Genomic DNA, 13,074 nt, shown 5'->3' with positions numbered 1-13,074 from the left:
GACGGCTAGGAGGGGAAGTGGGGCAACTGATGGCAGTGGGGGCAGCTTGTGGCACTGCAGGTGACCTGATGGCATGGGGGTGCTGATGGCATTGAGGGAGGAGCTAGTAGGATTGAAGGGGGAGCTGATGGCACTGGTGGCATTGGAGGGGGAACTGGTGGCACTGCTGGAGGAACTAATTGCATTGGAGGGGGAAATGTGAGGGAGCGACTGATGGCACTGGGGGAGGAAACTAATGGCACAAGGCTTGGGGAGCTGATTGCACGGGGGGAGGTGATGGCAGAGGGGCTGATGAGTTTTTATAGAAAACTATCTTTTAATACATTTTTCCTTATTAGAGTACTCGATTAATTGTTGGATTAAGTCAGTAGAATACTCGATTAAAAAAATAATTGATAAGTATAAGAAATACAGCGGCTCATCCCCTCTCTACATGGATAAGGTGCTCACCCTCAGGTCCCACCCGCAGGACCAGTAAGAGCAAGGAATTGGAAACAAATATGAGGGGGCTCACTCAAAAGGGAAACACAAACGGTGTAATAGTGATAATACACTTTAATATTCAAAAATTCTAAGAACATACCCCTAAAAATGCTAGATAAAAATATACATATACCACATATATAGATGGTGATTGGTGTAGGAAACTGTATAGCCGACACTCAGTCTACTGCGGCAACCACCAATCAATAACAATAAGAAGGCCATTGAATTGAGCTATTACATTACTGTGCCGGGCATTGAACTGGGCTATTACATTACTACACCATTACTGTTTAGTCCGAGTCTGGCCAGAGTGCCACAGACACTAATAGAATCTACACATCATCACGTGTTTCATCTGATTGGGACATCATTTTCAGGGACTAGGAACGTTACCACCTGATTGGGACTTTGCCGCTACGCGGTCTTATTGTTATTGATTGGTGGTTGCCGCAGTGTCTGATCCAGTGGGTAGACTGAGTGTCGGCTATACAGTTTCCTACACCAATCACCATCTATATATGTGGTATATGTATATTTTTATCTAGCATTTTTAGGGGTATGTTCTTAGAATTTTTGAATATTAAAGTGTATTATCACTATTACACCGTTTGTGTTTCCCTTTTGAGTGTGCCCCCTCATATTTGTTTAAAATAATTGATAGCTGCAGCCCTACTCTCCAGCGGATTCCTTCCCATCCTGCAAATCATCATTTCAGAGGAACTCATTTCTTCACAGTTTTTTTTTTTTTTTTTTTTTTTTTTTTTTTACTAAATATGGGGGTTAGGCTGCATGAAGAGCATAGACTTCATACTGATCACAATAAGGTGGCTCTTGTGGCAAGATGGACCCATATACATGACAATATTTTGATCATTATGGAGCATGTATCACAGGCCTATAGGAGTGACCAGCATCTCACATAGTAAGTTTATCATAGTAAGGCCTCATGCACACAGCCATTGTTTTGGTCCGCATCCGAGCCAAAGTTTTGGCGGCTCGGATGCGGACCCATTCACTTCAATGGGGCCACAAAAGATGCGGACAGCACTCCGTGTGCAGTCCGCATCAGTTGTTCCGTTCAATAGTCCGCAAAAAACAAAACATAACCTGTGCTATTCTTGTCCGTGCTTTGCGGACAAGAATAGGCAGTTATATTAAAGGCTGTCCGTGCCATTCCAAAAAAATTGCAGAACGCACACGGATGCCATCCGTGTTTTACGGATCTGCAATTTGCGGACCGCAAAACACAAACGGTCGTGTGCATGTAGCCTAAAAGTCATAAACCGATTCACATTTACCATTTGCACAAGCCTCCAAGGAGAACATGTCACATCTAGATTATAAATGCTTTAGTCTCTATTTATTTCTCGGTAAGACCATCACAGTGCTGTAGACTTGACATCCCTGCAATGCAGCAGTGGGCTCATCACATCCCCTACGCTCCATTAAACCCGATCCTGTGCTGCCTTCTAGACATCAAGTAGGTCAACCAACATGACACAAGTGATCTGGACAGCCTGGACCCAGAGCACATTGTACAGAAAAGTCAATAGGTCCAGTGAGGATTGCTAGTGATCCCTAGTTAGCAGACCCATCCAGGGTTATGTCGGCTAAGAGAAGTGACAAAGAATGGTGGGAAAGTCTATGCAAGTAAAATGTTGTCTATGAGGGGTCATGGGGGATTGGACCCTGCTATGTAGAACACTGTACGGACCAGTGAAGAGCCACAACCATCTGGTGTCTATAAATGTGGTCTGTACTGTACACAGTTTGTATTGCTACGTGGAGTGGTTACCATGGAAAGCCACACTCCATCATATCAAAGCTATTATTAACTTTCAAAAATGTCAATGTGTCCTTGTAATGCAAAAAATAAACATTAAATATAAGAGTCAATGAAATTTAATACTAACTGCTGTTCCTCGAAACAACAATCATATGATGTCAAAGGTCCGCATATAGACAGATGTCCATACTGACCATGGACAGCAAAGACTCACTGAGGGAAAAAAAAATAATCACATCTTACACCAGCAGCACTGAGGTAAGACCATGACATCAAACAAGATCAGCAATGAGGTGACACCATCATATCTTACACGAGCAGCACTGAGGTGAGACCATCACATCTTACAGGAGCAGTACTGAGGTAAAACTATCAAATGTTACTGTACATGAGCAGCACCAAGTTAAGACCAACACATCTAAAATGAGCAGCATTGAGGTAAGACCATGACATCTAACATGAGCAGTACTGAGGTAAAACTCACATCTTAGGGCTCTTTCACACCAGCGGATGCCGTGTGTGGAATCCGCTGCGCGAAAGACAGCCAATCCCCGCAGAGACATGGAGCATTAACATGATTGATAATGCTCCGTGGACCTTCTTACTACAAAATCACGGTGACAACTTTATCTCACTGTGATTTTGTAGTAAAAAGGTCACAGAGAGGAACAGAGCATTATCAATTATGTTAATGCTCTGTGTTTCTGCTGTCCAGAGCGGGGCTTGGCACTCTTTCACGCAACTGATTCCACGCACGGCATCCGCTTGTGTGAAAGAGCCCTTACACGAGCAACACTGGGGCAAGACCATGACATCTTACATGAGCAATACTGGGGTAAAACCATCACATCTAAAATGAGCAGCACTGAGGTAAGAGCATCATGTCTTACATGAGCAGTACCGAGGTAAGACCATCATGTCTTACATGAGCAGTACTGAGGTAAGACCATCATGTCTTACATGAGCAGTACTGAGGTAAGACCATCATGTCTTACATGAGCAGTACCAAGGTAAGACCATCATGTCTTACATGAGCAGTACCAAGGTAAGACCATCATGTCTTACATGAGCAGTACTGAGGTAAGACCATCATGTCTTACACAAGCAGACCTGAGGTAAAACTATCACATCTTAGCAACATCTGTCGTTTTCAACAATCACATGTCTTTACAACAATCAGAGAAGTTTCAGTTTTTTTGCCCAACTGTTGGGGTACCAAACATTGCTTACAACCAAGGGACCACAGAGTTTTTCTCCTTTCCAATCTAAACATTGCTTAGCTAATCATAAATTATCTACTGATTATTTATCACATTTCTCCGACTGTTAGAAGATTATTAGAAAATGACTGCAGTTGAAATTTCCCAAAAATGGCCAATAATTCCCTACGAATGACCTGTCACCAGGCATGTATGGAGCTCCCTTATGATAAGCTATCAGTGTATACTGTATGTCAGATCGATTCTCACCATTCCCATATAGATGCTAATTATACATGAGGAGGGCCTGGGATCACATACAGTGACTCAGCCACAGGGACATTAATGCTGTGCAGCGAAGGAGCAAGGACATGCCTCCAGCCATCAATTACCGGAGGTGCAAGGAGTCCTGAAAGGCGGCCTCGATCTTGAGGAGAAAGTTACATCTTATACGACGTCTCCTCTGACTGAGCTCAGATATTGAAAAGGAAATATTCCATAATTCTGGCTGTGAATATTAAATACAAGGCAAACCTAGACAATACATACAGGAGAGGAGAGCTGACTGATAAGGAGAAACTGAGTCCCTGCAGGCATCCCATCCACGTGAATCAACCTACAAACCACTAATCACACAGGAGGCCCCCCCCATCCTACCCACCCCCCCATTACAAGGACAACAATGGAAGCTCGTACACAGTCTGAACATCGTCCATTACTAGTACAAGGTCCATCTGAGGCCTTGTGTATTGCGGACAATAAAAAGAATTCACTTCCGTTTTTAAGATGACAAATGTTATTTGCCTGTAACAATTGTTCAGACGCAGCTGCTGACCAGATGTTGATACGTTCCTAATGGAGCCTTTATCTGTGGAGGAGCGACCATGTTTACAACCAGCAAAATCACTGTGCTCAAGATCAGATTATTGGAGGCTCCCCAAGTGAATGCTCAAAGTTTCATTTACATTACACAAGAACTGACTATAACTAGTTGTATTACAGCACGCATCTCCCATCTGTATGAAGACCTGACCACATCACCATTGTAAGGTGTGATAGGTCCTCCTCAGATTATTTAAGCACATGACTTTCTAATAAAATGACCACTGATGATTGAGATGTATTGTGTGCAGCAGAGGTGACAGATGTTGCACTTATCAGTTCCTCAGATTCTTGCTGGAGACCTCACACCAGGAACGGCCAATGAATGGTTCATATTAATGAACCAATCCCTCAATACAAATGTGTTCACACAGCTGCTGAGATTACAAATGCTAGTGGCCAAGAAGGACGAGTCCTGAGCCGGAAAAACAGGCAGAAAGTCAACAGAGCTCTATGTCCAAGACAAACTTCCACTATGGATGCACTGGGGATTAGAGAACAACGAGCTTGGAAGTCAGGTGCAAAGATGCGGTTTCCTCCTCTCCAAAGACATACTGATAGGGACCTTAGATTGTGAGCCCCGTTGGGGACAGTTGGATGCTAATGTGTGTAAAGCGGTGTGGAATATAGTAGCGCTATATTATTGCGTAAAAGAAATAAATAATGGGGTGCGCATCTTCCCCAATAATGCAACAGGCCAGCGCTCTAGTTACAGGCAAGTGTGAAATATGTGCATCAGATGGAGAGCCCACACCAAAAAGGAGGACATTTTTACACACTATTTGTATACAGGACACCAATATGTCCTGACATCCCTATCATTTATCAGCAAGTACATACATTTATCCTTATTACTTCACTGAGACTTAATGCTCTGGAGGCAGTCATCAGCAGACCCCCCCCCCCCCCCCAAAAAATAAAAATAAAAAAAAAGACCATAAAAATAACTGTTTAATAATTCCGGTTATAACAAGTTAGCCTCTATCGGTGTTTTTTGTCAGGCTGCCTCTCAGCAGGTTTGCCATGCTGCTGCCGGACCTCTGGCCCGTCCCCACTATAGTGAATCAGGCTGGAGGGGACTTCTGGCAGCACACATGGGCTAGCGTTAGAACGGATCTGGCAGGCTGTTCCCCTGCTAAAGCTTATGTGAAAGTAGCCTAACCTGTGAAGCTCCCCTGTGCAGCTGGTCGGAAATGCATGCTGCTAGTTCGGTACCCTTTTAAAGCTCTTTTCACATTCAGAGCTTATATTCAGCATGCAGTGACCAAACATTACCCACAAATGTACGCAACTTTGTCCCGACATCTTATATAGTCCTATACCTTTGTATACATTTACTAATGTGACCCAGATGTTGCTGATGCAAATTGGCACAATTCAGCATATCTAATTTTCGAAAAATCCACAATGCCTAGCTCGCCAAGGGGGTGTGGCTTAAAGTACGCCATTTTGCACCATAATTGTAATGCAATTCTGGTGTAACTTTCTGTTGCAGAGTAAGTCAACCAATGGTTAGTATAGAGTCAGAGAAAAGTGTCTATCCGTGCCACAGATCCAGCCTGAGCCCCTGTGATAAATCTGGTGCAGGTCTAGACAGCCTGTACATTTACACCATCTATAGGACTAGTAACTCTGCGCCGGTGACTGGACTTATTTATATAAAAAAAAAAAAAAACTGAGGCCTACTAACTTAGAGCAACCAAAACTATGTCAAAGGCACACACTAATTGCATACATTTGGCTTTGGGTTCTTTTACATCTGCGGCACTGCGATTCAACCGCCTGTTCCGGCAGAGAATTGACCAGGCACAAATTGCAGCGTACAGCTGTTTTTGTCTGGCCGATTCTCGGCATCTATCGCCTGAATACAGACAGATCTCCAACAGACTCTATTATACTTAATGGGTCTGGCGGGCATTCCGGTTGCATTGGGCAGGGCCGGAACTGGAGAATTCAGGTTGTCTGTTCTTAACCGAAACAGCCTGCCGGCATAGACACTACAGATGTGAAAAGTGACCCAACAATAATCTATGCGCATGCAGATGTACACGCCAAGCATACACTTCAAAATCAGAACCTAATCTAAAACCCGAGGAATAGGCCGTGCTACAAAAGGTCCATTATTTTAGGTGCTGGGGTGAGAGTACCATATAGCTACAAGGACGTTATTAATAGAACTAAATAATAAAGTTTTATTTGGTAATGCTCAAAAACGTATAAAAGAGGTTTATGACCTAAAAACATATCGTAGGCACAGGAGTGTACAACACACTCGTAGGCCCAGAATGTGGTGGCTTGTGATGTGGATAACTCCATTATATAAATATGGTACTCAATGGAGGTACAGTCCTGTTTAAAGGCACAGTGTCCAGTGTTGGGCAACAACAAGTGCCACAATCTTACAACTGGATTGTGATCCAGTGACCCTAGAGGACGGCAGACTTGCCATCCACTAGGGCAGGGATGGCCAACCTGAGGCTCTCCAGCTGTTCCAAAACTACAACTCCCAGCATGCCCAGACTGCCTACAGCTATGAGCCTACAGCAGGGCATGGTGGGAGTTGTAGTTTTGGAACAGCTGGAGAGCCGCAGGTTGGCCATGCCTGCACTAGGGACACAATAAAGTGAGTGCTAGACTAGGAGCAGTAACCGCCAATATGGCTCATACACAGCCATGAGGCGGTAGGAACTGACCCACAGTGTAGTTGTGAGGAGCTCAACGCGTTTCTGTGCACCAATGACGGAGCACTTCCTCAGGAGCTTAGAAATTAGCACAGGTCGGTGTACAGCCTGCCTAGACCGCGCTCTCAAGGTTGAGAGCTGGCATAAGGTAAACCACGGACAGCAATCTAGCCTGCCTAGACCGCACTCGCTAAGTTGAGAGCCGGCTTCTACTGTGGCTCCAGTTTGAACCACGGCGCTGGGATGGCCGTGAAGCGGCCTCCCGAGCATCAGAGTTTAAAAGGCAGACACCACGCCCCGCAGGCGTGCCCCTGCTCGATCAGCCAATCCAGCGGGAGGCGCAGCTCCGACGAAGCCGGTCAGCTGACCAGCAGGGAAACAGGGGACACCCCGGGGAGAGCAGACCAGCGCTTAGTGTAAGTATAACAGGAATACGACGGGGGCATATAATAGCTGGTATATAGTATAACAGAATACATGGGTGAGCTCAGAGATGAATGACAAGAAGAAAATACTCTAATAAAGACCCAATTAGTAAATGATAATAGGCAAAATCCACAAATATCGCAGGACAAGAGGCACAATATGTCGTACATAGAGGGACACACTGACGGGTAAATGCGGATCAAATGAAGGGGGTATATGAAACGGCATCATTGAGGCCAGTGGGTTTGAAAGTATTCAGTATAAAAATCCAGAGCCTCCCTTTGCAATAGAATGCGGTCAACATCCCCGCCTTTGGGTGACATCTTTATCAGATCAATGTCTTAAAACTTGATAGAATCTGCCCTGGACACTGTGCCTTTAAACAGGACTGTACCTCCATTGAGTGCCATATTTAGTGGTGTTACCACATCGCAAGTCACCACATTCTGGGCCTCATGTGATGTACACTCCTGTGCCTACGATATGTTTTTAGGTCACGTTTTTGAGCATTACAAAAAAAAAAAAAAAAAAAAATTTTGTTCTATTTATAACGTCCTTGTAGATATATGGTTCTCTAAAAATTGTTTTGGACGTATACATTTTCACTCACGTTTCTTTCGTTTTGCTGGGGTAAGAGTAGACTAATTAATGAAGTGCTTTTCACAGATCAGATGTTCTCGCCACCTACGCCATCTTTACACCTTTTATGAATAATCTTGAACTCCGGGATCCTCACCTCACTGACATCACCATTTGTCAAAAGTCGCCTCCTAGAAAGTTGTATCTACAAGCAGGGGCTCGTTATACAGCATTGAATGCAACCTCCTCTACAGTTTGAGTGGACCTCCAACCTGACCAGCTACCGAAATATCTGCAGGCATGGAGAATTCATGGGGTGAAGGATTAATTTGATGGTATACTGGTCCATAAATCCATGTTAATCTGATTCAAATAGCCAAGCTGGTCACACGCGTTTTCTTATATAATTGGGGAAATGAAAGGGGTAATAAAAAGACACCTTTATGGTGAAATTATTGGAAAAATGGCACAATGCATCTCTACCTATGGAACATGATTTCTGCCCCACCGTTTATAGCATATCTGAATCATTTTTCTGTCAAATACAATCAATAGTTGCCTTATACCATTGTGCTCAGTGACTTCTAATAGTCAGTGTGTTCCTTTATGCAAGAACCTTGAAAATTATAGTGATACTTAAAAATGAGGGATCCATCTGACTCCTTCACCTAAACCTTACATTTCCATCTGTTCTGCTGTATTGATAAGGCGTCACACCATGATGCTAAAGTCCACCAGACTACACGTGAGGCTGATGTCACCATCCCAGGCCAGTTGACCTATTTTCAAGAAGGAAGTTGCAAACGATGAAGCCATTGTGGAACGTGGTGCTGATTTTTCGTCCATAAAGAGGAAACGTTGCTGTGTAACAGGACAGGTGGGTAAGTGGATTAAGCAGATCAGGTTTGTCCTCAGTGGTACAGGGCTGCCTCGAGAAATCCCAGTGTAACAGAATTAACCAGTGATGTCCTGAACCATCTGAAGCAGCATGAGACTGCTCCACCTTTACCTGAACAAGACAGTTTAGCCCTGATAAACAAGAATCACAGCCGACAGACAGGGAAAGGCGGAGCGCTGACAACCGTGCCCCACATGCAACCAGCAAGTCAAGGCTGATAGATCTGCTCTAGATGCAGAGGGTAGTTAGAACCTGTGAAGTGTAATGGTGTAAGTGTCCTTCCTTTGACAGCACTCACTGCTCCTTCTATTGATTTGTTTCTTTCCTGTGGGGTATTAGCCGGGGCAAAGCTGATTAGGTCAGAGCCTTAAACCAATAAAAGCTTCCCTGCATTAGCCCTGGAAGGAGGTGTTGGCCACTACTCCTGTACAGTCACATCCTCTGCCAGTGAACCAACTCTGGGGATCAAGGACCAGACACACAATACCAGATAAACCAGCGAAACCTATCACATTCATGACCAAGGCAAGATACTGCAGGAGTATTCCAGTCATTACATAAATGTGGAGCTCATCAAAGACCATACATGAACCACCCAAACTTACAAGTGACTGGAGCTATGGTACCTGATTGACTAGTAGAATTACACGAGGCAGCTTCCAAGATTTCTTATGTAAGATATGAAGATGTAGGGAGTGAATAAAAAGAAGAAAAAAGAAAAACATAAAACCTCTGTGCGAACCAAAGTGTGGAAGGGTTAACAGACTCCGTTATGATGGCACGGGATCCCAAGATCCATATGGCAGCACTTGGTTTCAACTTCCAGTCTGAAGCACAGGAAATGATGACTAAAGTGTTTTAACCATTGTGAGGCTGCAGAAAACTGAGCACATTCTCTCACATTCCACACAATTCTCTGGGGCAGAAGACATAATCAAACACATCTGCGTCCACTCCTATGGAGATGCTATCTGGGATCTGCACAATCTCCTGATGATCGGGGGATACCTATGTACATACAAGTCTTATTCACACACAGCACAGAGCATGCAGAGCAGTCGCTGGATGCATCTTGGCAGAGGCAAGCTACTGCCTTAGCCCTGGAGATGGATCCTTTGTTTGCCAGGATCTGCTTCCAGCCTAGAAGAAGGTGTTTTCTTTTTCCATTTTCTGATCATTAGCAGAATAAGACAAAGGCTGAGAGCGATGTCACTCACCTATGGCACTGAGCACTACTCCTTGCTTGAGGTCGGAGGGGTACCTTGTGTAGGCTCCAGGTCTACACTCCAAGGTTTCCAAGTCCCGGCTGCAGAAGACATTGGAGGAAGCAGCAACGCAATGAATATCACGTAATAGAACCTGCAGTGGTGTTAGCCCCGCCATACAAATGGACGGCAGCTTCTGGCTCTGTACCTCCTGTGTCCTGTCCGCTGTTTGCACGCTGGCAATTTCATGCTCAATTTGTACTACAGAAAATCAGCAGTGATCCCTTTTCTCTTCTACTCGCTCACTCTCTAGCTGGCTGCAGGGGTCCCAGAGGACACTCAGCAGCGAAGCAGGGAGGGGAGGGAGGGAGGATGGGAGGCGATAGTGAGGATGCTTCTCTGCTCCATCATGTGAGGATGTGGAATACAAGGCATAGCAGATCTGATCATCCACTGACCATGGAGAAGCTCTTAACCCATCGTTTTACAATAGATTAGACTTTTATTGTTATGACAGGGAAAGTCTTATATGAGCACATACTCAGTGGAGATGGCCTGTGCACAATTACTGAACCAGATGAGACTGAAATGAAGAGAGGAACGCTGTATTTATCACATCCTCCTAAGCCGCACAGCGATTTAAGTTATGTGATAAACACTACGACTGTACACGTCCAAGTTTACATGAGCAGGAATGACGGTAACTCACCATCTACCTACCTATCTCATAAATAACCAGGTGCTTCCTATCATTTCTAGTGATATTATCCACTGAGACTGGAGAAGCAACATGGGCTTAATTAAGGTTGTAGCATTTTGGGATTACATGGAGATATCAGCTCTTCAACCTCAGTGACCACTACTGCAACACAGGCCCAGGTCGCAGTGCCCCATCAAATGGTATCTAACCAATCTGCGGAGCTCCAAGGCATAAGGATGTTTTATATGAAGAAAACTAACTGAGCACTAAGTGTGTGTGAAAATATTACCTCATGAACCATCTCAAGATGGTATTGTGGTCCTATAGGGACCGATATGGGGAGACCAAAAAGGCAGTGCAGTCCTCCTCTATCCCAATACTCCAGATTTCTGCTCTGTTGTCTGTGGAGCCTTATTGGCAACACCGCCAGTCAACCATGACCAGATATGCTTACATAACCTGATCATCAACATCTAATCTTTTCATTGCTTTACTGAAACACCGTCAGATGGATGACCACAACTATAACTCCTTGACCAACTTCAGTGTTGGACCAGATCCTGGTGAATACACTGGGAGGCTGGGATTTTAATACAATCACAATAGTTGGGACCCTGTGAAAAATGTAAATAAAAAACTGAATGCAATGATTTGCAAATCTCAGACCCATATTTTATTTACAAGAAGTCATAGAACACATATCAAATGTTGAATGTGAGACATTTTACCATTTCATGGAAAAAAAATATAAAAAAAATACTCATTTAGGCAGCAATACACCTCATAAAAGTAGAAACAAGCCCATGTCTACCATCCCCTCTTCTAACAGTCTATAGAAGTCTGGGAAATGATGAGAGCAATTGCTGGAGTTTTGAGAAAAGAATGTTGTCCCATTCTTGTCTCATTCAGGCTTTCAGACTTGGAAGGACAGATCCGACAGGGTTAACAGCCTGTCGGATCCGTCCTGCCACGTTATTTCGCCGTGCTGCCACTCCGTCCCCATGGACTATAATGGGGATGGGGGCGGAGCTCCGGTGCAGCACGGTGAAAGGCCGCCGGACTAAAAAAGTCCTGCATGTCCGACTTTTTAGTCCGGCGGCCTCTCACCGCAAACTGCTGTACTGCACTGGAGCTCTGCCCCGTCCCCATTATAGTCAATGGGGACGGAGCGGCGGTCCCGCGAAATAACGGAAGGACGGATACGACAGGGTTAACAGCCTGTCGGATGCGTCCTGCCCCAAGTGTGAAATTAGCCTTAGGATTCTAGTTGCTCAACAGAGTCCTCTCTGCAGGCAGGCCAGATCAGCACCCTGACCCTTCTTCTGTGAAGCCATGCTGTTGTGATGGATGCAGTATATGGTTTAGCATGGTCTTGCTGAAATATGCAAGACCTTCCCTGAAAGAAATGTTTTCTGGATGAGAGCATATGTTGTTCTAAAACCTCTATACACTGTTCAGCATTGATAGGAACCTTACAACTGGAAAGGCACTATGCCACAAGAACCAGTGCAACCCTATACCATCCGAGATGCAGGCTGTTGAACTGTGTGCTGACAAGCTGGATGGTCTCTCTCCTCTTGAGTCCACAGAACACAACGTCTGTGGTTTCCAAAAAGAATTTCAAATTTAGATTCAGTTTTCAAGTTGCTTGGGCTTTGGCCCAGAGAAGATGGTGGTGCTTCTAGATCGTATCGACAGATTGCTTCTTCTTTGCATCATACAGCTTTAATTTCCATTTGTGGATTGCACAGCGAACGGTGTCCACAGATGATGATTTCTGGAAGTGTTCCTGAGCCCATGCAGTGATTTCCAGTACACAATCATTCCTGTTTTTAACACAGTACCACCTGAGGACCCATAGATCACGAGCATCCAATATTGACCATCGCCCTTTTCCCTTGAGCACATTGGTGAATCTTTGCTTCTGAGAGACTCTGCCTCTAAATATGCTCTTTTTATACTCCGTCATGTGACTTAGCTGCAAAATTGCTCCTCCAGCTCCTTTTTATTAGTAGCACTTTCTTTTTTAGCCTTCTCTTGCACCGTCCCAACTTTTTTGTTTCATGAAATGGTAAAATGTCTCAACTTTCGACATCCGATATGTATTCTAAGATCTATTGTGAATACCAAAAAAATATCTATCTTTGCATTCTGTTTTTATTTACATTTTACACAGCATCCCAATTTTTGGGAATTGGGGTTGTAGATACGGTAATTGTACAAGATACTAGA

At 44.3% G+C, this 13,074-nt stretch overlaps 1 protein-coding gene across 6 annotated transcripts in view; it reads right to left on the bottom strand.

Moving 5' to 3' along the window:
* ARHGAP32 (Rho GTPase activating protein 32) overlaps nucleotides 1–13,074 on the bottom strand; it is a 235,744-nt gene that overhangs the window by 54,810 nt on the left and 167,860 nt on the right. The window contains exon 1 of one of the 6 annotated variants that reach the window (XM_044281754.1): nucleotides 10,155–10,446. The exons of the other annotated variants lie outside the window; for them this stretch is intronic. The gene's annotated coding sequence lies outside the window, so the exon portion shown is untranslated. Of the gene's footprint in view, nucleotides 1–10,154; nucleotides 10,447–13,074 lie in introns of those variants that run through there. 6 annotated transcript variants of the gene reach the window in all.

The sequence above is a fragment of the Bufo gargarizans genome, chromosome 2 (genome assembly GCF_014858855.1).
Source record: "Bufo gargarizans isolate SCDJY-AF-19 chromosome 2, ASM1485885v1, whole genome shotgun sequence".
In the NCBI taxonomy this organism is placed as follows: Eukaryota; Metazoa; Chordata; class Amphibia; order Anura; family Bufonidae; genus Bufo; species Bufo gargarizans.
The sequence above is the reverse complement of the archived record's forward strand: the minus strand, read 5'-3'. Positions and strand labels throughout refer to the sequence as shown.